This window comes from Homalodisca vitripennis, chromosome 5 (genome assembly GCF_021130785.1).
Source record: "Homalodisca vitripennis isolate AUS2020 chromosome 5, UT_GWSS_2.1, whole genome shotgun sequence".
In the NCBI taxonomy this organism is placed as follows: domain Eukaryota; kingdom Metazoa; phylum Arthropoda; class Insecta; order Hemiptera; family Cicadellidae; genus Homalodisca; species Homalodisca vitripennis.
Window position 1 is genome coordinate 55810433 of NC_060211.1, and position 16868 is coordinate 55827300.

The following is a 16868-nucleotide window of genomic DNA, read 5'->3' on the forward strand; positions in this document are numbered from 1 at the left end:
ATATGTCCTCTTGTATATATCTTGTTTACGTTAATTACATTAAAGTGGTTCCAAGATATAAATACATTTTTAATCTACAATTTTTAATCATGAACTTCTCAATCTGTTTTATATAATAGTACTATAAATTTAAACGATTGCAAAAGGCGTCCTTACAATTTTCATTCAAAAACGAATTAAACAAGATGTATAGATAATTGTGGTTATAACGAGATATTTCTACCTTTGCATGTTATTTCATCCTTGCTTCGTAGAACTGTGCAACTGAGAGGTTGGGGGCTTTATAGAGTTCCTATTACGCATCCTTACACAAACGAATATTTATCCTCTATGGGTTAGTTACGGATATTATGAAAATTAGTATTTTAGTTTCTCATATCCATCCATTGTAAAAATTTAAAGTGAAGTGAGTTTCAATTATCACCATAATCTGAATGACGTGGTATGGAATATATCTATGTCTATTGAAATATTTAAGAAGCAATGGTTATGAAGGGCAATATTTTAGTCCCTGCATTATTCTTTCAATATTGTTCTATCGTACCTTTAAACACCAGAACAAGATTAAACACTTTTACGTGGACAGCAAGCATATTTCCAGGCATCACAACTATCGATAGAATACCCACTTGCACATTCCACCTTATATTCTCGAACTAGGTCTGGAATTCTTCCAACCGAGAAGAGACATATGTGAGGTGAGTCGCAGCACATAAAAACTAAGGATATTAAGAATATCCAACTATGTTGTCTGTAACTCTAATATGTTTTACTGTAGCAATACCTGAGATCTCCTACTTTGGCGTTCTTACATTTATAGTAAGTTCTTAATTTATTTTATATCGTAATAATTATGAAATTTACAAAATAATGTTTTCCTCGTTCATCATTTTCTACGTGGTGCTGGTACTCCTAAACTATTGAGTGGGATCAGAAACAAGATGACGAATGAATATTCCTCCGTCCATATTTGACTTTATAACATCTGTTGCATTTAATTTGATGATGGGGGGAAAAGACTAAACAGAAAAGCCTTTAATTTCCAACAGTCAGCGTTAAGTTTTTCTATCCTACGGATATATTGAAATCATAATTGTTATGCACAAAACCGTAAAAACTAATATATTTTTAACCCTTTTGTATGAGTTAAATAAAATAAAAACGAACTTCCCTTAACATAAACTAAGCAAAATAACAAATTTGACATTATTTTCTATAATTTTATATTGTTTTCTTAAACTTATATATAATTTATAGGTATTATGTAATTCACCATCGAAGTCGACGGTGAAATGTTGTTTTAAAATGGCTGTTTCCATCATGTGACATCTCATTTTAAATATCTTCATAAAAGAAGATAAACAAAAAATTAGTGGTTTCTAAGTTCATTATATCCAAAATATCGTATTGTTGAAATTAGAAATGTTTTTATTAGAATGCCCATTCTGAATAAAGTTGTCAGAAATTGGGTTTCTTTTTTTTAATTTGTTTTGATATTGAATAATTATGATATGGGATGACATAATGATATGGGGAAAATAGGAAAGAAGAGTTAGAACGAGAGTTAAACAAAATGGGCAAAAGTGGCGAAGAAAATATGGTTTAGAGATGAACATACAAAAATGTAAAGTAATGAAAGTAGAGAGAAGGGATGGAAATAACAAAGACGTGTTAGTTGAAGGAAAAAGACTTGAAAAGGTGAAGGAATTCTGTTATTTAGGAAGTATCATAACAGATAGGGGCACAATAAGAGAAGAGATAGGAAACAGAATATGGAAGAGTGGAAAGTTTTTCAATTATGGTGAAGAAGATTGTGTGGAAGTTGGAACATTGGGAAAGAATCAAAAGTATTGATGTATAAATCTTATTTCCAACCAATTTTATTATATGGAGCAGAGGACGTGGACGTGGACTAAAAATGATTTAAGCAGATTGCAAGCTGCAGAAATGAGATTTTTAAGAGGGATAGAGAAGACTACAAGAAGAGATAGAATAAGGAACGAAATAACCAGAGAAAGATTGAAGGTAGTTTCACTGCAAGAGACAATGGAAGGAAGAAGAATACAGTGGATGGGGCATGTGAAGAGGATGGGAGATAATAGAATGCCTAGAAATAGCACTGGAGAAGGAGGAAGGAGGAAGAAAGACCAAGAGGAAGACCGAGAGGAAGATGGGAGGACCAAGTGTGGAAAAAGACATAGAGAGAAGGGGACTACAGAAAATACAGGTGGATGAAGAGGAGACCTGGAAGGATAGACTAAAGTGGAGGAGGCTGTGTACGACGACCCGTGAGAACGGAAACGTCTGACGATGATGATGATGATGATGATGATGATTGAATAATTATAATTTGAGATATTACTCGACGGCTAATTTTAATATGATTGAGATTCACGCACTATTTTGATACATTTTGATAGTCCTTTAAATATGATATATTGTTATTAATACCTAAAGAAGATTTTTAAATTGAAATCGTTCAAAAGTAAAACGAGAAGAATGAGGTAGTACGGAGTCAGCAGTGGGAGCGTGGGTGGGAACACTTAAATGATGGACCGACGATTCATCCTGACAATAAGCCGAACTGATCCTGACTCTAGTCCTGCTGATGTACACAAGCCCAGTTCAGTCCTCAAAGCCAAGACATAGTCTGCTTCTCCGGGTTTCACTGTTAGCCACTACTTGTATTACCTCATTTCATTAAAAGTTAACGAGATTAATATTCGATTTGTGACTTTTCTAGCAGGTGAAATTCAGCATGTAATTCACTTTGTTGTCAATAATTTTGATTTATGAAAATGTATAGTTCTAATTGGTTATTTTTTTAATAATTTGTATAGATTTAACCATCACGATTTTAGTTCTTTCGATAGTTCGTTTGTTATTTTTCACAATTTTAGAGTGACGTGTACGCTTTACATATGCATAAAACTTGTATAGTATATGTACTTGAATATTATACAAAAATGTCGTGCTTATAACTATTGTCAAATGTTACTATGTACAAATTTGTATGTATATTTTTGACAAAATCTATTACAAACCATAACGATTTTTCTTTACGTAAACTGTATTTCTTTTCTTTACTCATTCTAAATGTTTATTGGTAGGATTTGTACTACAATAAGTTACCTAATTTATAAAATTAAAAGTAAATATATTATTTTGATATATGTATGATACATAATTGTATTTATTTCTAAACAGCAAAATGAAGAGTACCTTATAGCTTTTATTGACTGACATTTGGCTGCAAACGTTGACTTTGAAAATTAACTCGGTGATCTAGGGAGACGTCTTTCACGATGTTTCTTCACATGCCTCGAGTATTTTCTCGTATAGACGCTCCATGTTGGGATTTGTCCTAGAGAAGCATGTTCCAAGAGATGTAAACCTCTTTCACCATTTGAGCTTGAAATGGCACGGATGCTGGAATCTATTTTAATGGCATCAGCGTTGACCAACACAATTATTTGAATACATTAAAGTTAAGGATTTTTAGGATTTAGTAATGCTAAATGGTTTTTAACAGTTCTTTCTAGGCTACTTTTCTAGATTCTGCAGCAATGGGGAAGGATTAATATCAGAATTCTAGGGAAGCGAAACATTTCTATAACCTTCATCTCAATCTACTAATTTACCGAATTTCAAGCACTGGACATAAACCATTGGTAGATAACATCTACCGCCAATATAAAAGTTTGTTTCAATTAGTAATAGGATGGAAAGAATAAAATAGCTTCCTGGAGAAAAGAATTAAAATGCTTTATACTTTGGTTGTTTATATAATTTGATACGATATAAAAGCAAATAACTCATATCAACTGTCAGAATAAGCAGATTACTTTTCTGTTTTCAAATGAGAATTCACTGTTTATAAAAGCGTTTTATCAATGAAATAATCCTATTATGAAAAACGACAATACCATTCAGCGACACGTAAAATAGCGTTGCTACATTTGCTAGAAACATATTGTTCTCAGTTTTCAATTTAGCGATAACAACCCCTAGATGGTTTATCCATTGATAGAGTAATGGAACCGAGTTGAACAGCCCTTAATTTTCGATAAGCCTTAAATTTTGAGGTTTCCACAAATACAAAAGTGTTAGTGTTAATTCTTCCTACAGTATTGTTAGGAAAGGAATATAATCTGGAAGTGAAATATGTATACCAAAAAGAGTGATATGATATTTGTGAAATTTTCGTTCATACGTATACCAAGTAAAATATAAATTGCATCATTAAATATAATAAATTCTATATAGTTTATATAAATAGCAACATTTACAATGTATTAGGGCTGTTCAAAATTATTTTACTACGGTTAAGATATTAAGAGATATATGTAAAAATTAATAGAATCCTAAAAGGTTACCTTTCAAAACCTACATTTATCCTCAATATATGCCTTTAAGACAAATATTTACTTATTATAACATTTCTATAATATGTAGTATATTTTCATTGTTTTTTGTCATCGTTATTTAGTTGTATTATATATTTTCACAACCCGTTCCCCGTTACTGGTTAGTATTATTTTTCTCCGATCATTTCAAAATTAAATTCGTTGTTATATTTGCCAGAATCTTATTGTTCCCAGTTTTCAACTTAGCGATAATAATCGCTAGATGGTATATCCAATGATAGAGTTATGGAAACGAGTTTGACAGCCCTTATATTTTCTAGATATGTATTAAATTTTGTGCTTTCCACAAATACAGTGTTATTGTTACTTTCTTCCCACGGTATTCTTAGGAAAGGAATATAATCTGGAAGTGAAATATGTATAATCAAAAGAGTGATATGATATTTGTGAAACTTGTGTTCATACGTATACCAAGTAAAATATAAAATGTATAGTTAATTATAATAAGTAACAACATGGCAAGTCATATTTTAACATCTACAAATGGTGCTTGTAGGTTTTATTTACTACAGTCAAACTTATAAGTAAACTATATCGACTATTTATTGCTTAGATCTCAAAGATCTCCCAGCCCTTGTGCTTCGTCCATTCCATAAATTTTTATGAGAAACTAGATATTTTACAACAAGCGCTATGAAACTTCTTCAAATTAAGGATATTTTACTGCACTTGATCTTGATGTAACAGTACTTTCAATTTAAACTAAAAATATTGAATAATCCATTTTTAAATACCATTCGCCAATTGTTTCGATTAGCCTTACTGTATTAAATGAATATTTACTATAAATAGGTGTGTTGTAGTTCAAGAGAGATATTTAAAAACTGGCTAAGTGCGATTAAAATCATTTCCAGTGTGGTTTATCCTTAGCACAAAACTCTTTTTATGGTTTCCATACTGTTCTTTTGAAACGGGCTGCTTTTGCCTAACGAAATTGCTTCCAATCCAGATATAACTTATTCGTCGACTCATAGATTTAAAATTCTTGAATTTCTGACGGAGGTTTCGGACTTACCTTGGTATATGTGTGCCCAAGTCTCTCTGTATCGATTGACTTCGAGCATGATTATTTATATAAATTCACAAACCGGCTTATATTAGCTGCAGAAACTAATTTCCCAAAATACTGAGGTTTATTGGATGTTAAACTGTTGAATTTTAGGTGTTAGAGTAGAAATTGTTTTGTTAAACGAACACACCAATCTGACTGCACATACGGCGTATGTGTAATAAAGTTTCTAAAGAACATTGTGATGAAAGAAGATGTTTACTGGGATTCGTATAAAATAGTTCGAAACAAATTCCCAAGACTTTTACTTGAAATCAATGCTTACTCCCTACCTAAACTCCTTCCTCAACTCCCTGAGCTCATTCCCATTCTCCCACAATATTTAATTTGTGTCACTTTTGACACGTCAGAAGCTAAAATAATACAACTGAAGATCTAAAATGATAAAAATTTATTTTTACGGTGAGATAAGGACGGAAATAATAAACAGGTGGGGGTATAACTAAACAATTAATCTTATAAAATCAAACGATCGTATGGTGGATTTAGTAGTGGTATTATAAAATTACAACTGCTATGTAACCAATAATATGGAAGTTAAATATTTTGATTAAAGCTATACTTTCTTGCATTACATTTATTTTTTAATGACAGTATTATAATTCAGTTTTAAGTTCACAGACAGTTCATTTCGGAGTGCGTGCTTTCACTTCTAAATCGAAGAGACAGAGAGTGTTGTGTAAAATTAATAACTTACATTCCTCAATGAATTTGTGTACTTCCAACATCGACCGAAAAGGAAGAGTTTCTCTACTCCTAGAATTTATTGCTCTAATCACCCCCAATAGGGCCGGACCCTAACTGTCTTCTTTGCTGCACTCCGGTTATAGTAACCCGCTGTGTACCAGATAACTTCACGTCCTCGGCAGCTGTGTTGAAACGCTTCCTCTGTACCCAAGATCGGAAGTAGTAGCCTAGCACAAGTTTAGACTCTCTTTCCTTTTAGTCCCGAAACTGTTCTAAATCATTTATTGCTTCAGTCGGTTTTAACGTAATCGTCATTTATCATAGAGTTGTGTTACAGAAGAGAATTTTACAATATGCAGAGTATATTACAATGTATAGAGTATATTACTGTACAGTAAAACATTTGGACTATACCAAAGCCCTAAAACGGATGCACTTCTATAAAAGAAAGCAAAGCTGATAAAAGAAACATCAAAACTTATTCTAGGAATCACGCACCAAACTTTCCATTATAAAATAGTACAGTATGTAAACCATAATAGCAAAAAATTCGAGAAAATTTTAAAATGAAACATTCTATCTTGATAATATTTCCTCCAGTTTTTAACCCGTTTGCCAATTATAATGTCCCTTTTTACCTCAAGATACGAATCAAGCATACGTCACTATAGTCAGGAGAAATAGAAGAGTTAAAAAATGGTCAAATAAATAAATGTTTTCTTACAGCAAAATAATGGCACAAATTTAGTCAAATACATCATAAATAAATAAAAAAAACCATTCCGAACCAAAAATCATCTATTAGGGGGTATAGGAGGGGTGGTTTTTAGGGTGTGAAAATGGTTTTTTGCAATTTGTGAGTTAAACAATGCATCCTATTGAAAAAAGTCAAATGTAAAAGTTGTTTGAAATAAAAACATCTACAAAACTTATGTAGTAATTATTTTTGCCCTAACCTCAAAAATTTCCCCAAAAAAATTCAAAAAACCGTTTTTTTTTGTTTTTAATTTTTTTAATTTTACAAAAAACTGGTTCGATGAGCTGAAAGTTTGATCAAAATATACTTTGTTCTATTCTAAAAACTACTGTATTTATTTCATTAAGAATTATTCAGCCGTTTATAATAAAATTCACTTTAAAAAAATATTTTGATAATTTTCAACAACCATTTTGAAACCATTTTTTTTTTTTTAATCAAAAAAGGTTCTCTGACGGCTCATTATTTTCTTTTTTTTGTCTATTTTGAAGAAATGAAATAAAAAATATGTAGTTTAATTGAAAAAAAACTGCAGAAAAAATTAAAATAAACAAAATATTGACATTTTTCATTATACATTGTATTATTTACGTGGAAAATTGTTATTATTTATTTAAATTATAATTTTTTTTTTATGTTGAAGGAATTTTCGAATATTTTGAAAAGTTTAGAAACATTGTTGAATGTGAAAGTTGGGTTACAGGTATATATAGTACAGGTATATAATAGTGTCCTTGAAGCAAAAGGGCGGGGTCAATCCTATTCTTCTATTATGCGGGTCTCAGTATGTTTCTAAGCATTCAATAATCAGCTGCTTTGTCGTCAGTCAAGTTATATTGGAGTAGTGTCGTGAAATAAGCCTCGTGATTAGCACAAGATTTTTGTCCATATTAAATACAAATCGTAAGTAAAACTTTAAAATTTTGCGAAACAAAATTTTATACAAATTATTCAATAAAATTATTAAAAATAATACAGATCATAAATATTTGTCTCTGTACATGCAATTTTACGCATGCTATTTATCTAGTAATTTTTACGTATTTTCAGTTACTAATTCTATCGTGCTTTCTGCATTTTATAGATTCATGTAAATGGTGGGAAAAGGTACTTCTTGTATCATTTGTAAAATCCGCGATGGAGATTTGGTGAAAATAAAAAAGTCGAGGGATAGATACTCTTATTTCGTCAAGTAAACAAAGCAATGATCAGCGGTACAAAAACATTTCAGAAACTGACTGAAGCACACATTAATGATGGTTGTCAATCGGCATACAATAGACCTCGATCAATTGTTACAGCTTCCAAAGAACAAACAAGAAAAAAAAATCTATTTGGAAGAAGATTATGAAAGAAGCATGTGATTTTGATTTTGAGCATCATTGTGTTTTTTGTGAAGAACCTTGTAACCAAAATAGAGCATTTCGCGGCATGCAGAAGGTTGAGACTAAAGAAAAATCTTATCAACTTTAAAGGGAAGAGATGTTTCAGAATCATTTAACAAAAGTCTGTTAGTTAGACTGAATTTTCTCAAAGAATCAGATGAAGTTCAAGCTTATTATCATAATAGGTGCATGTCATCTTTTTATGATTGGGACAAGCTCAACATCTTGTAGACATACATCGAGTTTGATTCTAAAGATTTCATAAGTTGCTGCGTGTATTACCTAAAAAAAAAAAATTCATCCGAGTGCCAATTTTCCCTTAACGAAATTAAAGAAGATTTTGATGGTGATATCCCAACATTAAATACATTTACAAAAAAATTGAGTGATAGTTTTGATAAACGATCTTGTGTTTACTTCAATGAAAGGAGATACAATCATTACATTTAAAAAAGCAGGGAAAAAATTGAGTAGAATATGGTATGAATCACGATCAGATGACGTAGAATATGAAAAAAAGATATTTATATTTTTAAGTTCACTGAAAAAAATACATAAATATTAAAAAATACTTTGGGAAAGAAATAATGGTTTCTTGATTCAATTTCAATAAGGAATTGTAAAAAATATTGTGAAGAAATAAAAAAATATATGATGAAAAATACAAATTTAAAAAAAATTTACTAAGACTCGAATTCTGTTTTTTGCATTATTTTAAAAATTTCCACATAATTGTTAATATGCATGATTCATTATTATTTGCTTAATACTTACAAATTAGCACTGGTACAACAAAATTATAATTTAAATAAATAATAACATTTGACTTTTTTCAATAGGATGCATTGTTTACTCACAAATTGCAAAAAACCATTTTCACCCCTAAAAACCACCCCTCCTATACCCCCTAATAGATGATTTTGGTTCGGATTTTTTCAATCAGGTTAATACGACTGGACTACTACTTTAATGCAGATGATTCATCTAGAGTGATACTTATTTTCACTTATGTCATTTAATTTTGGGTTTAAAATCTTGATATGATGCGTAAAACTAGCGCCACCTACGGTACAATATATTGAGTGTTTATTTTGTTATATCATGCAAATTTACAATTGAAAAATTGATAACTGTTATCGTTCTGTCGTTATTATATAATCAAAGGGACATGTACAGTGGTTATCGCAAGTCACCTTTAAGCCGCTGATCCCCAGGTTGAGTGTTAGAGAAGGCTTCGCCTGGTAAAGTAAGACATCTTTAATTTACTTTACTTTAAAAAATATTAGATACAATGAGGTCTATCTCTCTTTTATTTGCTTCAAGAAGGCATTTACCTATTCTTAACTAATTAATCAAATAATAAAAATGTTAAATTAATTCTTTATGAATTGACAGTGGGCGAAAAAGAGGAAGGTAACGTAGTGTAACAGAATGACTAAATTTTTCGCATCTGGATTCATCTGTATTTGACAATACTAACGGGACGACAAAAACAACGGGGATTGCATGAAACACAGGACAACGCCTCTTCAAACAACCATTGTCCCGAACAAAGAATGGGCCGGTCTCTGCCCCAAGCGTCAGGTGCACCAAACAACGGTCAGGTAAAGTTGATTAAAGATTTAATATGTTTACAAATGACAGGCGAGTTGCACTTTGTCGATGTGGAGTCAAAGAACAGATCTGGCGGCTACAGTTTCCAGTTGTGGCGGACACAAAGTGGACTTGTCAGACGACGCGACGGACCGTCACCTGCACGGCTTTGAAACTCTGTCGCTGTTATATTGTACACGTTGTTTTAAATGCCAGCATTGTGGCTATACAATGGATACAGTCTCTTTTAAGTGTTAAACATGTGACTTATTGCAAGATGAAGTTTGAACAGCTTGTAAACCACACATGTAAAACTGATCGTGAGATATATCGATAGTTTACTGTGTATCAGCGTTAGACTGATCAGAGACTAAAATTCGCCACTTCCGCCAAAAAGTTAGTCCTTACATGTTTTGCTAATGCTGCTTTAACTTCATATATTATATTTTCGTGTCTGACGTAATAAAGATATGAATAGAAACTATTGTTGATGTTTTTAATTCTAGCAATGCATTTATTTCTGTCCTGTAAAAAATCTCTCTATCTTATTCACAAAAAACTGAGTTGTGTGGTACTCCTGGACCATTATATTATTGTGAAACACCTAATAATTTTATCACTACATTAAATAACAAGAAAAAAACTTAAGTTGGTTTATAAATATTTAGGCGTATGAATAAATAATATACAGTTCTTTCACTTGTTTTTTTATCGGTCACAGTCTATATTGGTAAACTTGGATTATCTCCTATTTTAATTAACGCATTCATTAGTACAACAAAATATTTGCTTGAAAGAAGAATATACTTTATATAACTAAATCATTAAAAATAACAGCATTTTTACTTAGGTTAAGAGTATTGAAAATGTTTAATAAATAAAAATCTGAACAACAACCTGTACGTGAAACGTTGATAGGAGATTTGGTAAAATACTGATTTATGTATACTTGACATTACCGTTTCGTGAAGAGCGTACATATAGATCGAAGGAAAATGTATCAAAGAAGGAATAATCATCATATGATAAAACGATTTCTTATTGATTTTTAGAATTATCTAACTAAATGTGATGTTTAGTTAGGCAATTTCTTACAGACGTTATTCTCTACAACATGGAGCAAAGAAACACATGCTTGTGCCACTAACAACCCTCCATCTACTTCATTAGGATATTGTGCCGATGATGATTCATTAATAAATAGAAGCTATAATACCAGTGTTTTACGGTATAAAATGTGTATAAATAATCGTGACTGTTGTAAAGATGTTAGACGTGACAATTATTAAGCCACTAGGGAGTATAACAGTGCCATGTCTGCTGTTGCGTGCGCTCAACTACTTGGCCTCTATAGAGTTGTTCTCGTTATGTTTTGTAGCCTTTATGTAGTTTTACACCATATACGCTAGTCGTGTAGTCATAAATGTGATTTATTCTCTGTGATTAATCATTGCAACTTTAAGTACAACATTACGTTCCTACGTTAAAGCTATTTGTATGAATATAACAAATAGGACACTCGACAAGGATGACAGATTTGTATATATGAATTAAAAGTATTCATTCCAAAAACTCATATAACCTCTTGGAAAATATTTGTGTTTAAAAACCTTACAATTATAAACTTGGCAATTGGGATAATTCGGGAAATACTTATGAAAGATTAGTGTTGAATTTGCCCAATAGAGTGATGAATGATGGAGGGGTCATGTTGCAGGGTTTTGTGAAGTTTATGATTTCTCGGTATCCCTGACCTCTCAACTGATATTTTCAGGTATCATCCCTGAACCAAAGTATCACAATAAAACTTAAAAAAAAAAACTCAATAATTAACCAAGTAGTTAACCATTATTCGTTATGTTTTTCACCTAACTAAATTTAGTATAAGAATGCCTTGTTGTAATAGTTTTAAATTAGCTATGTACCCCTATAAAACAGTCTAAGAAATGTGAAAAAATAGAAATGACGTATGTTCAGATAATTATCGAGTTTGCGAACGGTTGAATATTATATTTTGTTTCTGGAATAGCACTTGAAAAGTTTGGCAATGAGTTTTGGGGCACCCGGTATATATGAGTGCGTGCGTGTGATGTAAGGTGTTCATCAATTAAAATCAAAATCACAACCTACAAATAAGAACTTTCTAGTTTTCGCTTTATCAGTCATCTCTTCTAAACAACCTCTTAAACTAGGGACCATTGGATGTAAAGAATCACTAACTACCTTAAAAACTATTTCTTAAGTCCAGTATTAATTTACTGAGTTTAACAATTTAAGCCAAGAAAATAAGATTAAACCATGTAGAACAGAACCTAAATTGTAAATGTTTAAAATTAAAACCAGTGTTATTTTGTTTTAAGTGAAAATTTTGAGGTGAGGTCGAATTTGAGGCATTGTACTCTATTAATAAATGAACTTTAATTTGATGTACTACTCGACATTTGCTCTAATTTAATATTCATTCTGATTCCTTGCGGGCTATCCTCCTGGCATGAAAAATGGTAATCACTTAATTTAAAAAATATTTATATGTGTAGTGATTTTTCAAGTTTTATTTCTTTATCTGTAATCGTTTAGAAGTATCAATCCCGTTCGGGACTTTTAAAACCCTGTGTGTATATATAAATGTATGTATATATATTTATATATCTATATGTTTGTGTGTGTGTGTGTGTGTGTGTGTGTGTGTGTGTGTGTGTGTGTGTGTGTGTGTGTGTGTGTATGTGTGTGTGTTTTTTTTTTTCATTCGAACCATACAAAATGATCTTTTGACACCGAAATCTAAATGTATGAAATAAGAAACTGTCATACTTTTATATTCAACTCGATTCACCACGTGTTGAATTCGAACCCTCCGTTCACAGTTCTGGATATATTTTTGGGATCCAGTAGATTGGTTCAAATAGACATACAAGGGAGCACGCTTGAGTGTCAATTGATATAATCTGTGGCACGATACAAAGATTACTGAAATGAATTAATTGAATGTATACTAATTTAAAACTGGAGTGTTTTTACAGAGGAAAATGTAGATTGCAACAGTTATTTAATCACGCAATTTACTCCAGAAATGTCATGAAAACCGGTGTAAGCTTCAATTAAAACCTACTCATACCTCGCACACAAACGAGGCTAAGACTAAAAAATGTTGAATAAGGCTGTGAATGACATGTGGCACGGCAAGCTGCTTTTTATTGAGTCATTACCAACAAAGACATGCAGGCAATAAATTACGTGCATTACACGCGCAGTGCAATACATCAGCCTTTCTGACACAACCAGTTACCGTCCGTTCTCGATAAAATATCCGCATTCAGGTCAGGTACTACTTACATCACGTGACTCATGCCTTCAGTGCAGGAGTACACAGGATAGTCTGACACCGTCGTGTCGCTAGCCAGTATGTTGGTGTAACAGAGGGGATTGTTGTGTGCTTCTGAAATATCTTTGGTGATAAATTGTTCTATTCAAGAATAAGTTCCAAAGAAATAAATAATATAACATTATTTACTGAATTTATCGTTACTGTGAATGTATCCTGCAATTAATGAATAAAGATGTAATATTTTACTCTCACCTTGGAAGGCCAAAATTTATGAGGGTGGTATAAATGGAAATATTTATAAAATAGGATTTAAATACCGAATTTGAAAGTTCTCTATTTCCATGATATTTAATTATTTTAACGCAGATATGTGTTACTGCATCCTTAAATATTTACATTGAATTTCTAAGGTTAATTCAATTTATATTTCAATTACATGCGTTATTTCGGATATGTTATTCTTATTAATTATCATCGAAAGAGATTGCTGAGAAAAGAGGCCTAGGTAGTCCTTATTGGAAAATTTGCTAAGGAGAGTTCCTAAGGCTGAAGAGACAAGGATTGTTGAGTGTGGCTTTGCACAGTCTTAGAGTAACGATTTCATTATGAAACCAGCCACTTTGTCCCAAGGTTTTAGCTCCGAAACTATATTTTCGGGCGATGATTTCGTTGATGATGATTTTCGGGTAACCATAAAGCAAGAAATGGAGGTTGTCGTATGAAATTAATTTGCACATCATTTGCATCTTTGACATAAATTACGTTAAGGCTGGAGCCGGCAAATAAAGAGTTCAAGTTAATGCAATGCAACAATCTTGCTAGCAGATATGCTTTTCAGGTTAGGTAGCAACAGAAGGCCAAAACTAGCATTTATCTCTGGTTAGTGACAAAACCGGATTATTTATTATCTGCTTTGTCGGCATTTAATTTCTTTCTTACACTGAAAGATTTTTAATTGACTGAAGATTTATTCATTCCGTTACATAATTGATCTTTCATTTTTGAAGTAATAAATCTAAAGAAATCTATTAACGGAAAATGAATTTATTTTCTATCAGAAAAAGAATAATGTTGTGGTATTTATGGTCATATATAATCTCAGCATTATCAATAAATATATGGGACGTAAAATTTGTTAAGTAACAGTTAGTTACAAATTCCGTTATATAGAAAAATTAATAAAAAAAACATGTATTAAGCAGTTTTAGTAAAATATACATTTAAAGGAATTGTATAAGAAGTCGAAAGTACTTTGAAATAAGCCGTACAAAATTATTCATTCCAGTTAATTTTACGATTTTATGAATACAACCGAATTTTGTATGTATGATTGATAGCTGAGTAAAATGTTTATCTTCTGTCAGCAGTCAGTAAAATGTGGTAGTAATAAACCACGCGAGGTCGATATATGGAGTTACTTTATTGGCTGGCTACCGGAAATAGATCAAAGCTTCCACCAATGGCAGGCAGTATTAGAGTTTTATCGTCGAAACATCGTAACATCTCTGATGGTTATCACTCCACATTGGATCGCTATTTCCTGTGTTTTCACAAACAAATATATCACACCGGTTCATGTAGTTTGTTATTTGACGGGCTCAATAAACCATCCGAAACGCAATGAAAATGTAGGTGGCAAGCTTGACACGATTTGCTGACTTTTAGTACAACATTGTGCGGTGTTTACTGCAATTGTATTATTATTCTGTCGTAACGCTTAATTTGTTATTAATATATATTGTATATATATTGTATATATATTAGCTGCTCTCCAGAAAGGACAATCTAATATTTAAGGTTATCCGTCGCAGTGGCAAAAAAATATTACTTAAAGTCAAAAACCAAATAAAGAAGTTTTTTTAATATTTAAAGTAAAGAACCGTTAAATATGATTCTAAGTATTTTAGGCAGATTTTGATTAGTTATCTTTAGCTGTTTTTTCCAATTGTTTTGTTGTTCGCTAACCATGATGGAAGTGACAGACATCCAATGAACGTACAACAGAACAGGGTGACAGTTATCTGCTGTTGCTGACATATTCACTGTTCGGCGGGAGATCATTTCAGTCCAAAAAAAGAACGGTGTAGAATAGCCTCCATGTGTAAACATAACAACACCAGCCATGAGGCTTGGTCAAATTTACCAGAACGACGAGATTAATTTGTTAAGCTAATCTGCAGGTTTGCTTAAGCTGCTATGATGTACGATTGAAAGACGGCCATAATCATTTCTCGATGGGGAAGTGCTGATGTACCGTCAGAGCTCGCCTTAGATCACTGAGCGGAATTTTCATCCATTAAACATCTCACTGATCAGGCTTCGCCCTCTGTCTGGACCGCCTCCATATTACCATACGAGGAACCAGTTTACAGACAGCAGAGTATGACGAGGGCAGGTTAATGTATGCAAAAGAAACTCAGAATTCCCTGCAAAGACTAGCGGTATGCGTGTAGTATTATAGACATTACGGCTTCACAGTTCAATCGTCTCCTCTATCAACGGTAGTTCTACGTCAGCTGCTGGTGAAATTTTTGGACCTTTGAAGCTTCCTGAGCCAACCACATGGTGTTTAATAGAATCCAAAAAATGTCTTCCAAATACTTCAAGTTCAGTAAATGAAGGATAGAGTTCTACTTGGTCAAAAATTATCACATTTTTCAATTATCTCAAATTTAAATTACGATTTACGACATATTATTATCTCAAACATATTATTACGATTTTTTAATATCCCATGTCAAAACTTTACATAAACATTCTTAAACCGCTGACAATAAACTGTATTTTATTTTCCATAAAATGTTTCAGTGCACATATATTTTGTTAAGAATTTATAACTATTATATTATTATGTTTATGCAGGGTTTATTATTTTATTATTATTATTAAAGGAATACCATACAATTTGTGTTTTAATTCGCCAACCTAATCCTAGTGTTACACTCAACGCGTTATAGCCAACATTCCAAAAGGCGCAGTGTATGTATGATATACATCCATCTCTGACAATCACCACAAATCCAGAGGATACCTCATATTATAGCATTTAATATTCGTACACACTAACATTGAATGTTAAATGTTTATCCAAATTAATAAAATAGTTTATTAAAAAGTCATTATAACACTGCAATGTTTCTCAGTCATTTCATTAAATAATGAACAGTTCCATTAGGTTCAATCAATTTAAATGTTTAAAACCAATTAATTACAATTAAAATTTCTGTGATGTGATGGAAAGACCTTCCTAAACACTGGAGAATATGAATAAGAATTATAAAAACATAATTTTTCCCCATCCATCCCTCATTGGACACTGTAATAGATGGATGTTGCAGAGCTTCACGATCATCGTGGCTACGGTAACATACAGTGGGCTAGAGATGACCAGTGCCGCCCTAAGATATCAGTCTAGTTTGTGTTGGTTCTTAAATGTCAGTAAAGATATTGCTTAGATACCTCGCTAAACCATTAATGTTTAGAGAAGCATATTCACACAATCATTAACAAACATTTATATGCTTTAAAATATCATCAATCTGAGGAAAGCTATAAGTACAATCTCAGTATTCTTGTGGTCAGCTAAGGTTTTAAAACAAATCAGTAAAGGATATTGGATTATTGA